This window comes from Hemicordylus capensis, chromosome 4 (genome assembly GCF_027244095.1).
Source record: "Hemicordylus capensis ecotype Gifberg chromosome 4, rHemCap1.1.pri, whole genome shotgun sequence".
In the NCBI taxonomy this organism is placed as follows: domain Eukaryota; kingdom Metazoa; phylum Chordata; class Lepidosauria; order Squamata; family Cordylidae; genus Hemicordylus; species Hemicordylus capensis.
This window is the reverse complement of record NC_069660.1, coordinates 21,194,682-21,207,854: the sequence shown is the minus strand read 5'-3', so window position 1 is coordinate 21,207,854 and position 13,173 is coordinate 21,194,682. Positions and strand designations below refer to the sequence as shown.

General features: G+C 44.0%; 1 long non-coding RNA gene across 5 annotated transcripts in view; it reads left to right on the top strand.

Moving 5' to 3' along the window:
- LOC128323329 (uncharacterized) overlaps positions 1-12,075 on the top strand; it is a 130,291-nt gene extending 118,216 nt beyond the window's left edge. For 2 of the 5 annotated variants that reach the window (XR_008306207.1, XR_008306206.1), the window contains 2 exons: positions 780-886; positions 12,013-12,073. This is a non-coding gene — a long non-coding RNA (uncharacterized LOC128323329). Of the gene's footprint in view, positions 1-779; positions 887-12,012 lie in introns of all 5 variants that reach the window. The other 3 variants (XR_008306208.1, XR_008306211.1, XR_008306209.1) reach the window with 3 other exon arrangements.
- Positions 12,076-13,173: the final 1,098 nt, after the last annotated feature.

Below are 13,173 nucleotides of genomic sequence, written 5' to 3'. Positions count from 1 at the left end.
GGCTTGGAGCCTGGTCGGATGCTTCTCTTACCCAGTTTTGGCTGTGAGAACAAGCCTTGTGTTTCAGCATAATATGTAGTCTGTCCCTGTGACATCAGGGAAGCTCAGCCAATCAGTTCCAGAGGATTCATCCCCATGCCTTACTACATTGGCAAGCTGAATTCTGTCTAGGAGCACATGTTCCTTTTTCTCTTTCCCTCTTTAGGAGGCCTATTACTGCTCTTGCTTTGCTCCTGTGACAGTTCATTGTTATTATTTTCTACTGTAGTTGTGATTATTTTAGAGTAAATGCCACTCTTCTGGAAAGCCAAGGAAGCTTTAAGGACCTTAATTATGTTGTGGCTAGACATCAGGCTGAATGTCTAAAAGTAGCTTTTCATTCTGAATCATGTTTATTCCTTACCCAGCCAAATTTAGGAGCCTCACTTTTAAAAAATATTAGCTTTCACCATGTCAAAGATCTCCTGCAGATTCTCTGCAGACAAATTTCACATTTGTTTTAGGGGTGCCCCTCACATCCTTCCCCATGCCAAAGAACCAGGACAGGTTAAAGCAGAATTGAATTGAACTGCTAAATATAAATCTAAAAATAGATCTATGACACCTTTAAAAAAAACACAAAACCTTAAAATAAGTAATATTGAAATAGCACTCTGTCAGGGTTGCCAGACTGCAACCCAGAGATCTGTGTGTACTCTAGCAACACAACAGATGCTTTTGCTTCTGCCCCTACTTTTCCTGGCCTTTTAATCAGCCTCCCTCTCTCACACCTGTTCCAGCAAACAGAACTCCAGGTATGCTGCACATTAGAATCGGCCCACGGCCAGACATTTGTGTGATAACAGGGCCCAAGGGAACAAGGAAGCACTGCAGAACACAACAACGGGTAGACAAATTTGTTTATTAAAATTATTTAATTGCATAACGTCTTCGTGAACAGTTGGCTTGAAATATTGTCTGCATGCTTTTCTTTACATTTTCAAAAGTAAAAGGACCAGAGACTTACTTAAAAAGAAGAAGCTAAATCTTCATGGAGGGTTTTGGCATATCCCCAAAGGGTGGCAGGTCCCCACAGGGTCCCCCTTTGCATAGACCTGTGTCGGGAGAAGGGAGCAGACAAACATACCAAGGGAGGAATGGGTAGGACAAAGCATACCCAGCTTGGGGGTGGGGTATCTGTTAGATTGCATCTGCCAGTATGAACCTGCCAGGGCCTTCTGTTCTATGCCTCAGGCCTCGCTCACAGACCTTGAGATTCGTTTTAGGGACATAGGGACACAGGAAGCTGCCATATACCAAGATAGACCATTGGTCTATCTTGCTCAGGGATAGATATCTTGCTCAGATATCAGGGAGGGAACTTGGAACTTTTCCCTCAGGGAGGGAACTTGGAACCTTTTGCTCTTCCCATCCATCCCCTGAGGGGAATATCTTACAGTGCTCACACTTCAAGTCTCCCATTCATATGCAGCCAGGGCAGACCCTGCTTAGCTAAGGGTATAAGTCATGCTTGCTTCACAGACTGTCAGTGGCTTCTCCAAGGTTGCAGGCAGAAATCTCTCTCAGCCCTACCTTGGATAAGGCCAGGGAGGGAAGTTGAAACCTTCTGCTCTTCCCAGAGCAGCTCCATCCCCTGTAGGGAATATCTCATAGTGTTCACACTTCTAGTCTCCCATTCATATGCAACCAGGGCAGACCCTGCTTAGCTAAGAGGGCAGGTCATGCTTGCTACCACAAGAACAGCTCTTCTCTCCTTTTGTGGGGACCAGAGACAGGGCCTTTATGGTTGTGGCCCCTTGGCTTTGGAAAGCTCTGCTGGATGAGTTTCACCATGTGCAGATAAAAACCTAGGTAGGAAGAGGGGGGAGTGATCAGATGGAAGCCTCGCACTGGGTAGGATGGCTTTTTCTCCGACCTCATTAAACAGCTGAGTACAGATACTGGGTAAGATGGCACTGTCCTACCCAGTGCAAGGCTCCCACATGCTCATACCCCTTTCTCCTGCCCAGGATTTTACTTGTATACAATCATAAATTGGGAGTACACACAGCTCCCGAAGTTCCCAGTTTCTGGCCATTAGAAGAAGCGTCGTATGGCATGCAACAGCACTTGAAGGATTGTAACCAAGATTTGCCACTGCAGACATGAGCTTAAGATCCGTGCCTTACCTTTTCCCTGTGAATTGTGATGTGTTTTTTTTCGTAAGACTTCATAATACTTTGGGGATCTCCTGAAATGACAAGAATGGAGTGAAATGTAATTATTCACAGTATGTCTCGCCGTACCCACAAACTGTTTAAATTTTTTATACTTCTGCGAGGAATTCTGAAGGGAGATCCTGCGGGAAGGCTAAAAGTTATTTCCTTGAAGTTATATCCCTTGCGATTTGATTTCTCCTGACAGTGTATCCATCATGTTATGTGTTTATTTAGAAAAACAAATAAGAGAATGCTGCTTCCCTGCCAGCCTGGCCTGAAGGTTGGGTAATTAAATTGTAGCAACAATGTAGCAAAAGTCTGCTGGCTTTCCCTTTTGCTATTTCAGGGATGACTAGGAAAGGACAAACTTAGGATAAGGCTAGGTGGTATGACTCGTTATTCTGATGCAATGGAACCCAATGAACTGCCCCCCCCCCCCCTTGGAGTGCTAATAGTAAAATTAAAGAGGGGTTCTGGGGCTTAGAAACAAGTCATTACCCAGCTCATCTTCTGACAAGCACATGGGGGATAGTTTTTGATGGGGTGTGCATTTGTTTCAGGGTGATTGGGGAAAGGATAAACAAAGCCCCTTTTGCTCAATTCAGTTTTCACAAGCAAGCAGTGATCTGTTTGGCCATTTGGGTCTCATTCACTCATTTCTTTTTCAAATCCCCACAGCCAACCATGGCTAATATGGAAGGAGAAGGGAAAAGAGAGAGTAGGGGGGGAATCTGATAACAGAAACTTTCCAGTCCTGCTCTCGGAAACATTCTTGCCAAAGTGTTAAAGAATATTATATGGCTTCTTGCACACAGCAAGCTCAGATCCAGAGTGGCAAGGGGAGGGATGCACAGGAATATAAAACCTAGTGACTGCACACATGGTTTCTTCATGTTGCTGTTGATTCCTCCATTATGAGGGAGGGGAAGATGTGGTGTCGATCTGAGCTCTGTGCATCCCACCAACCCCAGAATATTTTCAGTTCTGCTTAGGTCTTTAATTCCAGGGTCTTTAATCTCAATTTGTTTTGCCTCCGTAACTCCACAACAGCCTGTCCATGCACTGAAAGACTCACTGATGTTTCTCCTCAGAAGTGAGTGGGGTGGCAGCCAGAGAGAAGGGCCTGCTTCGCTGTGGCACCCTGTTTATAGAAGTCTCTCCTCAGGGAGGCTTATCTGGCACCTACTTTGTGGTCCTTTCAACTCTAAGGAACGATCCTTTAATTTTCCCAGGGATTTTAACTGATGCTTTATTGCTGCTAGTTTTTATTGCTATTTCATTATCAAATTGTTTTACTGTAATATACTATTTTTGTTATGTTTTGTTATGTAGGCCATAAAAAACACATCATATTTCCACATCATAACTGTGAAAATATATACATTGAGAGTGTCCTATAATAAAATAATTGACACATAGATATAAGGGAAAACCTATGGACAGAATTCTACCCAATTACTCAATAGGAAGTAAACTTGTTCCTATTTCCCATGGTTTTGGCCAAAGGCACTGGAATGGCCAACAAGCAAATGGCCTGTTTTGTTTTTTTAAAAACTATCTATTTGCATACACACTTATACATCCATGCACATTTACATATTAAGTTGAAATTTTAATGTATGACATTTTAATTAAATCACTTTAAATAAATTAGGTCTATTAGCTATGCTAACATACAATTGAAGAAGGCAGAAGCTGAAACAGTTTGCCCCTATACATCATTTATGTTGATCAACAATCAATGTGTAGACAGGTAAATAGATATATGGGAAGATAGCTGAACAGAGTGGCTTCACACAACACCAGTGAGTCGACTGCCTGGGAAAATGTCAGGAGCCGGAAGCATGCACTCCCAGGCGTGTTGTATAAACCCACCAAAGTCCCGTTCCCCTTTCCCCGCCCCCTCTTTAATTTTTTTTTAAATTCAATACAAAATACAAAATTTGTGATACAACATGTTTTCTAAACAATCATATCCACATAGCCATATGAAAATTACCACATTCATAATACCAGCTTAGTATAAACATTAAAATTCATATCAAATGTTATCTTCCAAAATTCCAAAAGTGGGCACCACTGATTACAAAAAGATGGTCTTATTTGCCTCCCTTCTTTCAATCTTATGAATTATGTTATTTTCATCATTTGAACCACCTGCCAAACCGTTTTTCACCATTCAGTTACAGAGAGATTCCGAGTCCTTTCAGTGTCTTGCAATTATCATTTTAGCAGCAGTCAAAAGGCCCATTAGAACTCTCAGTTTACAAAGTCCCATTCCTGAGCCATCCACCTGACATTCTATCAACATTCTCCGCCCAACTTCAAATATTGGTTCCAAGAGAAAGTTGATAGAATGTTGAACAGATGGCTCTGTTACCATACTTGGACAGGTTTGCACAACACGCCCTCCAGGAGCACATGCTTCCAGTCTGCGACATTTTCCTGAGAAGCATAGTTGCTGGCAATAATGAGAAGTTGCAGTTAGACAGACAAAGGCCACATTTGAATGTAACACAAAATTGGAGGACCCTCCACCTCCGGTTTTGCAGACTGCACGTCTGAATGCTGGCATCCACAATTCAAGCAAAAAATTGACCCACGGTTTCCCTCCCTGAACAGAGAATTGTACCTTTGGTTTGCATTCTCCAACCGGAGTTGAGGGAGGAGCTTCCTCCCTTCCTCCGGCTGCTATTGGAAAGAAGGAAGCCCTCACAGCCAGCTCGCCTGCCTTTCTGCAGTCTTGCTGACTACAGAGAGGATTCTCTCCGGTATGTCCAAATGCGGATGGGAGAGTGGGCAGGAGGGGGCATGGAAATGTGAGTCCATTGGACCTGCAGTTCAGCATTATGTCCAAAGGTGGCCAGAGAGAGAAACCGACAGAGAATCATGTATTTGGATTTTTTGTTGCTGTACCTGTGTCATACATGTCCATGTTTCCCCCCAGTAGAGTTAATAGCAGGTTCAGTGAGTATGTGTGGTGGGGGATTTTTTTAAATTGGGAAAACAGCACAGGTGGAAAGGCCTGAATACCCTCTCTCCCATCACTGCTTATTTGAACAAAACTGGAGCCCTACACTGCAACCTCAACATTTTTTTAAAAAGTCAGATGATCCAATCAGAGATCTTCCATCTCATGGTTGTTTCAGTGCTCATTAACATGGGACATACACACATCTCTCAGACATCTTTGTGACCAACTTCTGCTCCATTTCTGGCTATGAGCTGGCATAAGCTTCAATTTTCTTTCTTGTTTTCTTTCTTTAAAATCTAGTACACCAGAGGATATTACAACCTACCTTCTTAGAAACAAGTTATGAGTATGACTGACTTTGAAATTACTTTAGTCTTTTAGAAGGTTTCCCCCCCTCCAAAAGAGGTTTATTCTGATTAACTGACCTGAATGTTAACAGAATTGGAATTTTAATTTGTATTCAGACTGTAAGAATATCATCCACTCAGATGAGACAGTGCTGTTTAATTAGGTCTAGTAGTTAACTCAGAAGAAAGTAAATGTACTGCCAGGGTTTGGAAAGAGGGCTAGGCCCCCCTGGGATCTGAGAGCGAGTTTGGAGAAGCTTAAAAATATGAAGTCAGTAGTTTTTTTAAAGGAATTAGAAATGAATGCCTTAGAAGAAATTGGAAAGGGAGGGGGGAGTCTAAGACTCCAAGTCTGCAGTCAGCAAGTTTTTAACTTAGTATTGCCCATTAGTTTTAATGAACTTGGTTAGAAGACCGTATGGAATTCTACATTGGAGCCAATAAATAAATAAACACAAATGCTCTTCTCTTAGCATTTCTGGAGAGACGCGTCTGATATTATGATAAATATGGTACCTCCAGGGTATTCATCTGCCACCGGATTTGTGTCTCATTTATGACACAAACAAGCTGTGAAAATTATAAGGAGTGAACGCTCTGCAAACAACTGCCATTAATAGCCACAGAAGGATAATATCCACACAATTATAGGGTGAATCTTCTTTGCAATTCTCCCTGTGGCTCGTGAAATAAAAAGATACATATTCTCTGCAATTCCCCCGACCCACACAGCTTAATACAGCTTTGGGTTTTTCATTTGGGTTTCTCTCTCATTTCCCTCTCTCTCCTAGCTGCCCTCCCCATGGCTTGAAAGAAACACTGCAAATTATTAAGTGACACGCTTTTTGACAAGACAAGCGTAAAGCTGACAAAAGGGGGTGGGGAGAGGGAAGGAAGGAATGGGGCTTTATAGTTCTCAAATGTGAAAATTGATTTGAGAACACTGGCTGTTTTTAATTTTTCATTACCACTTCTTGTAAGGACACCCATGTTCTTCACAAGCTGAAAGTTTGCATTTCAGTATAAAAATATAATTAACACTTGCATTGACATCTTCTACCCTGTAGAGTGGAATCTGTAGGCTTATAAACGCCATCAGGATGATTGTGGCCTAATAAAGGAAGAGTTTGTTCAAAGATTCAGGGATGTAAGTGGTACAGTCCTCCATATTACTGCACCACCTCAAAAAGCACATGAAGAATTAATAATAATAATAATAATAATAATAATAATAATAATAATGCTCTGCACCCCCGCAGTGATGTAGATAGGCTATACCTCCCTCGCAGCTCAGGTGGAAGAGGAATGCTGCAAGTCCATCAAACAGTAGAGGAGGAGAAAAGAGGCCTTGAAGAATATATCAAGGACAGTGAAGAAGATGCACTTCAAATGGTCAAGAATGATAAACTATTCAACACCAATGAAACAAAGCAGGCCTACAAGAAAGAACAAGTCAAGAACCGAGCAGAAAAATGGAAAAATAAGCCCCTGCATGGTCAATATTTGCACAATATAAGTGGAAAATCAGACATCAGCAAGACCTGGCAATGGCTTAAGAATGGCAACTTGAAGAAAGAAACAAAGAGTTTAATACTGTCTGCACAAGAACAGGCACTAAGAACAAATGCAATAAGAGCAAAAGTAGAAAAATCCACAACAAACAGCAAATGCCGCCTTTGTAAAGAAGCAGATGAAACCGTGGACAACCTAATCAGCTGTTGTAAAAAGATCGCACAGACTGACTACAAACAAAGGCATGACAAAGTAGCAGGGATGTACACTGGAACATCTGCAAAAAACACAAGCTGTCTATAACCAAAGATTGGTGGGACCATAAAATTGAAAAAAATGTAGAAAATGAAGATGCAAAAATATTATGGGACTTCCGACTACAAACAGGCAAACATCTGCCACACAATACACCAGATATAACTGTGGTCGAGAAGAAAGAAAAACAAGTTAAAATAATTGACATAGCAATACCATGGGATAGCAGAATAGAAGAAAAAGAAAGAGAGAAAAAAAATCACCAAATACAAAGATCTACAAATTGAAATTGAAAGGCTGTGGCAGAAAAAGACCAAAATAATCCCAGTGGTAACTGGTGCCCTAGTGCAATTCCAAAACAACTTGAAGAGCAGCTCAACACCATAGGGGCCACAGAAATCACCATCAGCCAATTACAAAAAGCAACTTTACTGGGAACAGCCTATATTCTGCGACGATATCTATAATAATAACAGCAACAAGATTGATAATAAAATTCAGCCATCTCAGGTCCTTGGGAAGGACTTGATGTCTGGATAAAACAAACCAGTCAATAACACCTGTTATTGTCCGACTGTGTTAACAACAACAACAATTAGTAATAGTATAAGTAGTAGTAGTTTTTTGAAAGCCCCCCTATGTTGGAAAGGTAAAAGGAAAGGTTGTGCTGTTGAGTCGGTATTGACTCCTGGCGACCACAGAGCCATGTGGTTTTCTTGGTAGAAGACCGGTGGGGTTTACCATTGCCATCTCCCCTGCAGTATGAGATAATCCCTTTCAGTACCTTCCTATATCGCTGCTGCCTGATAAAGGAGTTTCCCATATTCTGAGAAATACACCAGCGGGGATTCGAACCAACAGCCTCCTACTCTCTAGGCAGGTTACTTCCCTGCTGTGCCATTAGGTGACCTCCCTATGTTGGAATCTCCCTGTAATTGGAAACCTTACATATCAGGGAGAAGAATGGGTTAGAACCCTCTTTAGAAACCTAGTCGTCTTTCCAGGTTTCCTGCATACAGTACAGTTATGACTGGGGGATATGAAAAGGATGTTATAAAAAAGGTGCAGAAAAGGGCAACCAAAATTAGAAAGAGGTTGAAGCACCTACAAGACCTTTTTGCAGGGGAAGATTAAAGCATTTGAAGCTTTTTAGCTTAGAAAAAAAGCACTGGGAATGGGAAGGACCTGCTCAAAGTTTAGAAAAGTATTTATAGTATGATAAAAGTGGACAGAGAGGATATTTGTCTCTCTTTCTTATAATGCTAGAACTTGGCATCACACAGTGAAATTACGGACAATAGATGGTGGCTGACATACTGCGCAAAGTTCTGTCTGCCTTGCAATGGAACATGTGTGCAGTTGCATGAGACCACTCTTGCAAGAAATGCAGTAGCGCAGTTGCCATTTCTATCTATTATTTCCATACATTGTACAGTATGTCAGCAAGAAAAAGAGTGCTTCATACAATGTGTGGAATTTGCTGCCACAAGATGTGGTGATGACCACTAGATTAGTTGGCTTTAAGAGGGGTTTGGACAAATTTGTGGAGGAAAGGCCTATCCATGAGGCTACTTCTCTTGTTGGCTACATGGAACCGCCATGTTCAGAATACCAGTTCCTGGGGTGCAAACAGCGTTGAAGGGCTGCTGCCTATATGCCCAGAAGCATCTGGCTCTCCAGTGTAGGATACACAGTGCTAGACAAGATGGACCCTTGGTCTGATCCAGTAGGACTCTTCCTACGTTATTTTGGGGTGAGGTGCAAGGATGCTTCCTTGTGTCTCCTTCACATCTTCCCAGCATCCTCTTCATGCCTTTCTCATCATGGACTCCAGTTCTAGAGAAAAGCACACACACACACCCTTCGTCAACTGACAGGTACTGGAGCTGGTTATGCAGATTCACATTGCCAAATCTATGCAGATACCAGCGTGGTGTAGTGGTTAAGAGTGCTGGACTAGGACTGTGGAGACCCGAGTTCAAATCCCCATACAGCCATGATACCTGCTGGGTGACTCTGGATCAGTAATTTTTTTCTCAGCCTAACCTACTTCACTGGGTTGTTGTGAGGAGAAACTTAAGTATGTAGTACACTGCTCTGGTCTCCTTGGAGGAAGAGTGGGGTATAAAATGTACTACTACTACCACCACCACCACCACTACTACTACTAATAATAATAATTTGGAAAGTCCAGTGACAACCAGATTGCAGTCTAGACTTGCAGAACAAGATCCACACTAGTTAGTCATGACTAAGGACCACTGGAATCAACTACTCATGACTAACTTATGACTAACTTAAGCCCTGTTAATTTCAACTCTGCCATTGTTCCTCTGTGTCTACATTGCAAATACACACCAATCCAATCCTATTCAACTTTTATTGTCCTCAGCTAGGAAGCTCTGAGAAAAATATAGTTTCTAGAATTCTTTGGGGGATACCATGACAGTTAAGGTAAAGTAGTGTCAAATACCTGCATTTGCTATCCAGCTAGAAAGATATGAATTGTCTTGGTAGATCAGTCGAAGCCTCTGTCTAACCAGCATTAAATTTCCTGAAGTAGCTAGACCAGCAGTTGTCAAACTTTGGTCCCCCAGGTCTTGTTGGACTGCAACTCCCATCATCCCCAGTCACTGTGGCCATTGTGGCTAGGGAGATGTAGTCCAATAACCTCTGAGGGGATCCAAGGTTAAGAACCCTTGAGCTAGACAGATGCCTTTGAGATTCATAGATTTAGTGCATTACAGTGATGGCAATCACCAAACAATGGGGTGCTTCTCACGATCAGCAAAAATCGGGCTAACAGAGGCTAGCCCGATTTTTGGTGACCGTAAGAACCACGGGGCTTGCAGCTGAGCCCGGCGGTTCTTGAGCAGGTAACCCACACTCCCCCCACCCCCCGCCAGTTCCGTCTCGGACCCGGCCATCGTGTGGCCGGCTGATCCGACCTCCCAGGGCTCCCTGCCCGCTCGTGAGTGGGGAGACCGGGCTTAGCTTGCTCTTCCTGCTCACCAGGAGAAACTGGGCCTCACTGATCGTGAGACCCGGTCCAGTAAGGTCGTTCGCACATCCAATTCTGTTGGGGCTGGAGAGGGGGAAAACAGGAGCCTACCTATCTTCTCCCACACAATCCTGGTTCCCTCAAGGTGGTGCTATTTGCATGTAACTGATGTGGTGGCAGTCACCCAAAATGGGACCGGGAGGAGGAAATCCTCCCACATCCCACAATGCATGGCAAGGGCAGCATAGAGGCAACCACTCCTCTCTCTGGCTGTGCTGCAGTCAGGGCTCTATGGCTGCTGCTTGCAGCAGTCACTTTCAGAGACCAGGTGCTTCACACAATCTAAAAGTGAGGCAGGACAGACTTGTTTTCTGTCCTACCTCACTTTTTGCCCAGGTAGAAGATCTGGGCTACCAGGGGCTGTAGCAGCTGGGTGGAGAGACCTCCTGTTCTCCCAGATGACACTCGCTGCTTGGGTTGGAGGGATTCTCTCCAAGCAGTTCATGTCATGTGAACAACCTTAGTGTAAGGTAAAGGTACAGTGGGCCATCAAATCGATTTCAACTCCTGACGCCCACAGAGCCCTGTGGTTTTCTTTGGTAGAATACAGGAGGGGTTTACCATTGCCTCCTCCCCTGCAGTACGAGATGATGCCTTTCAGCATCTTCCTATAGTGCTGCTGCCTGATATAGTACCAGTGGGGATTCAAACCGGCAACCTTCTGCTTCTTAGTCAAGCATTTCCCCGCTGCACTTAAGTTTGCTCACTTAAGGTGACCAACCTTAATGCATTCTCCCTTTAAAAAACGGTAAGGAAATGGCCCTTCCTCACTACCCTATCAGCAATAATTTAGTCCTTCTGTCACAGCTTCAACAAGAAAAATGAAGGTAGTTGCATTTGAGGGAAGCAAAGGGAGCCCTGATTGAGAGAAAAGGAGCTACAAAGGACAGTCTACAGATACTAGCTGAAACCCTAACTCTGCACACATTCAGCCAAAAAAGGCATGTGCACAGTGATAGCTGCTCCATTTCTGAAGTGCAGGGGGGGCTTGAATGTGGGGGCTTGATTTTAGCTGATCTTCTCTTCCCCCCAAAAGGACTCTGAGCAGCACACAATTATGTCCCTGAGGGCTGTGTGACCCTTAGGGTCATAGTGCTGGGTGGTGCAGAGTGCTTCCAGGTGAAGGAGAAAAAAATGAAAATAACCCCTCCATGTGAGATCCAGCACTTTAGAAGCAGTGTTAACACTGCAAGTGTGCCTTTTTTAGCTGCACACATGCAACATTAAAGAAGATGTCAGCCACCCTGTGTGTGAGGTCACACAAAATCCTTCAGCAAGACTTAGAAGCCATACAAACATAGGAAGCTGCCTTGGTCCATCCATCTCAGTATTGTTTACACTGACTGTCTGCAGCTTCTCCAAGGTTTCAGGCAGGAGTCTTTCCCAGCACTACCCGGAGATGCCTGGGACCTTTTGCACGCAAAGCAGATGCTCCACCAATGAGCTATGGCCCCCTCCCCAAAGACCACTGGCAGGATGTGTCCAGCTTGGCAAATCCGAACATGCAGAGGTCAGATCTGATTCTGAATTCTGGTTTAGATGAAAAATGTTTTTATTTTCTGGAATACTGATACTTATCGGTTAAAGCTGCACTGCCTATATATGTATTTTCAAGTCACTGCTTTGAGGGTGCCGTTTCCATGGATGTTTCTGCTTCTTTCCTAGAACAAAAAGCCCATGATGGAACTCATCCCAGGAGAGAGCCAAAGACAGCTGAAGCAAAGTCATTTTTCTGGGTGGGTGGGTGGGGGGAATGGAGCTTGTGATCACTGGGAATATGTTGAGAAATCCTCATCACTAAAGTCATGAGTGATGTGTCTTTCCTTGCTGTGACAGCACATCAAAAAAACCTCCCTCACTGCAGTAATTTTATACATTTGAATTAAAAAGGGACATTAAGTATATTTCTCAGGTGATGCTAGGCCAGCACAATTTGTGATCTGCCAAGCCGATGGCAACCCTCTTGCCATGTATGGCAATCAATAAGAGACTCAGTAGCCTTCCTGTTTTTGCTCCCTGTCTGGTTACCAAGCATCTGGAAGGCTACCAGCCAAAGTTGTTTGGCTCAGTGAGTCACAAGGTGTCCAGGTCTATACTATTCAATTGCTTCGCTGAAGCATAAGCTGTAGAGATACTGGACAACATCCAAGTTAAAACGGTTCGCATGTTAGTGCAGGGGTCAGGCAGCTATGGCACAGGTGCTGAAAGCAGCACACAAAAAGATTCTGAGCGGCATTCACACTGCTAGGAAGACCAGCCACTACAATGCCTGCTGCCAGCTGCCTGCCTCTAGCTGGTGTATTGCTGCTTGCTGAGGCATAGGGGTGTGCACAAAACCGGTGGGCCTAGTTCAGTCTAGACTGGGCCAGTTTGGTTCTGCACCTCCTAAAACCCCCCACTTCAGTTCAGTTCAGGGAGGGTTTGCAATCCTTTTTTTAAAAAAGGAGTTTTTTGTACTCCCTCCCTCTGGGAGACTTCTCTGAGGCTGCAAGGGAGGTTCCCCTCCCCACACCAGTCTCCATTATGCTGTCCGGCCTATACCAGGCCTCACCCCCATCACGGTGGTCATTTTGGAGGTTGCCACGCATGCCCAGCAAGCCTCTGTGTGGCCAGGTCATGACCCCGAATGGCGGCGGCGGGGGGTGGGGCGGGTTGGTCTGATAATGAAATGAACTGGGTGTCGGGGTGTCGGTTTGTTGTCAGACCATCAGACCGAATATCCCTACTGTGGCAGGCAGAGGACATCCATTATCGGCCAAGGAGGTCTCCCTGGCTGCGCTGGCTGGCTGGCATTCTCACTTGAATGAGTACACACTGAAAAAATGA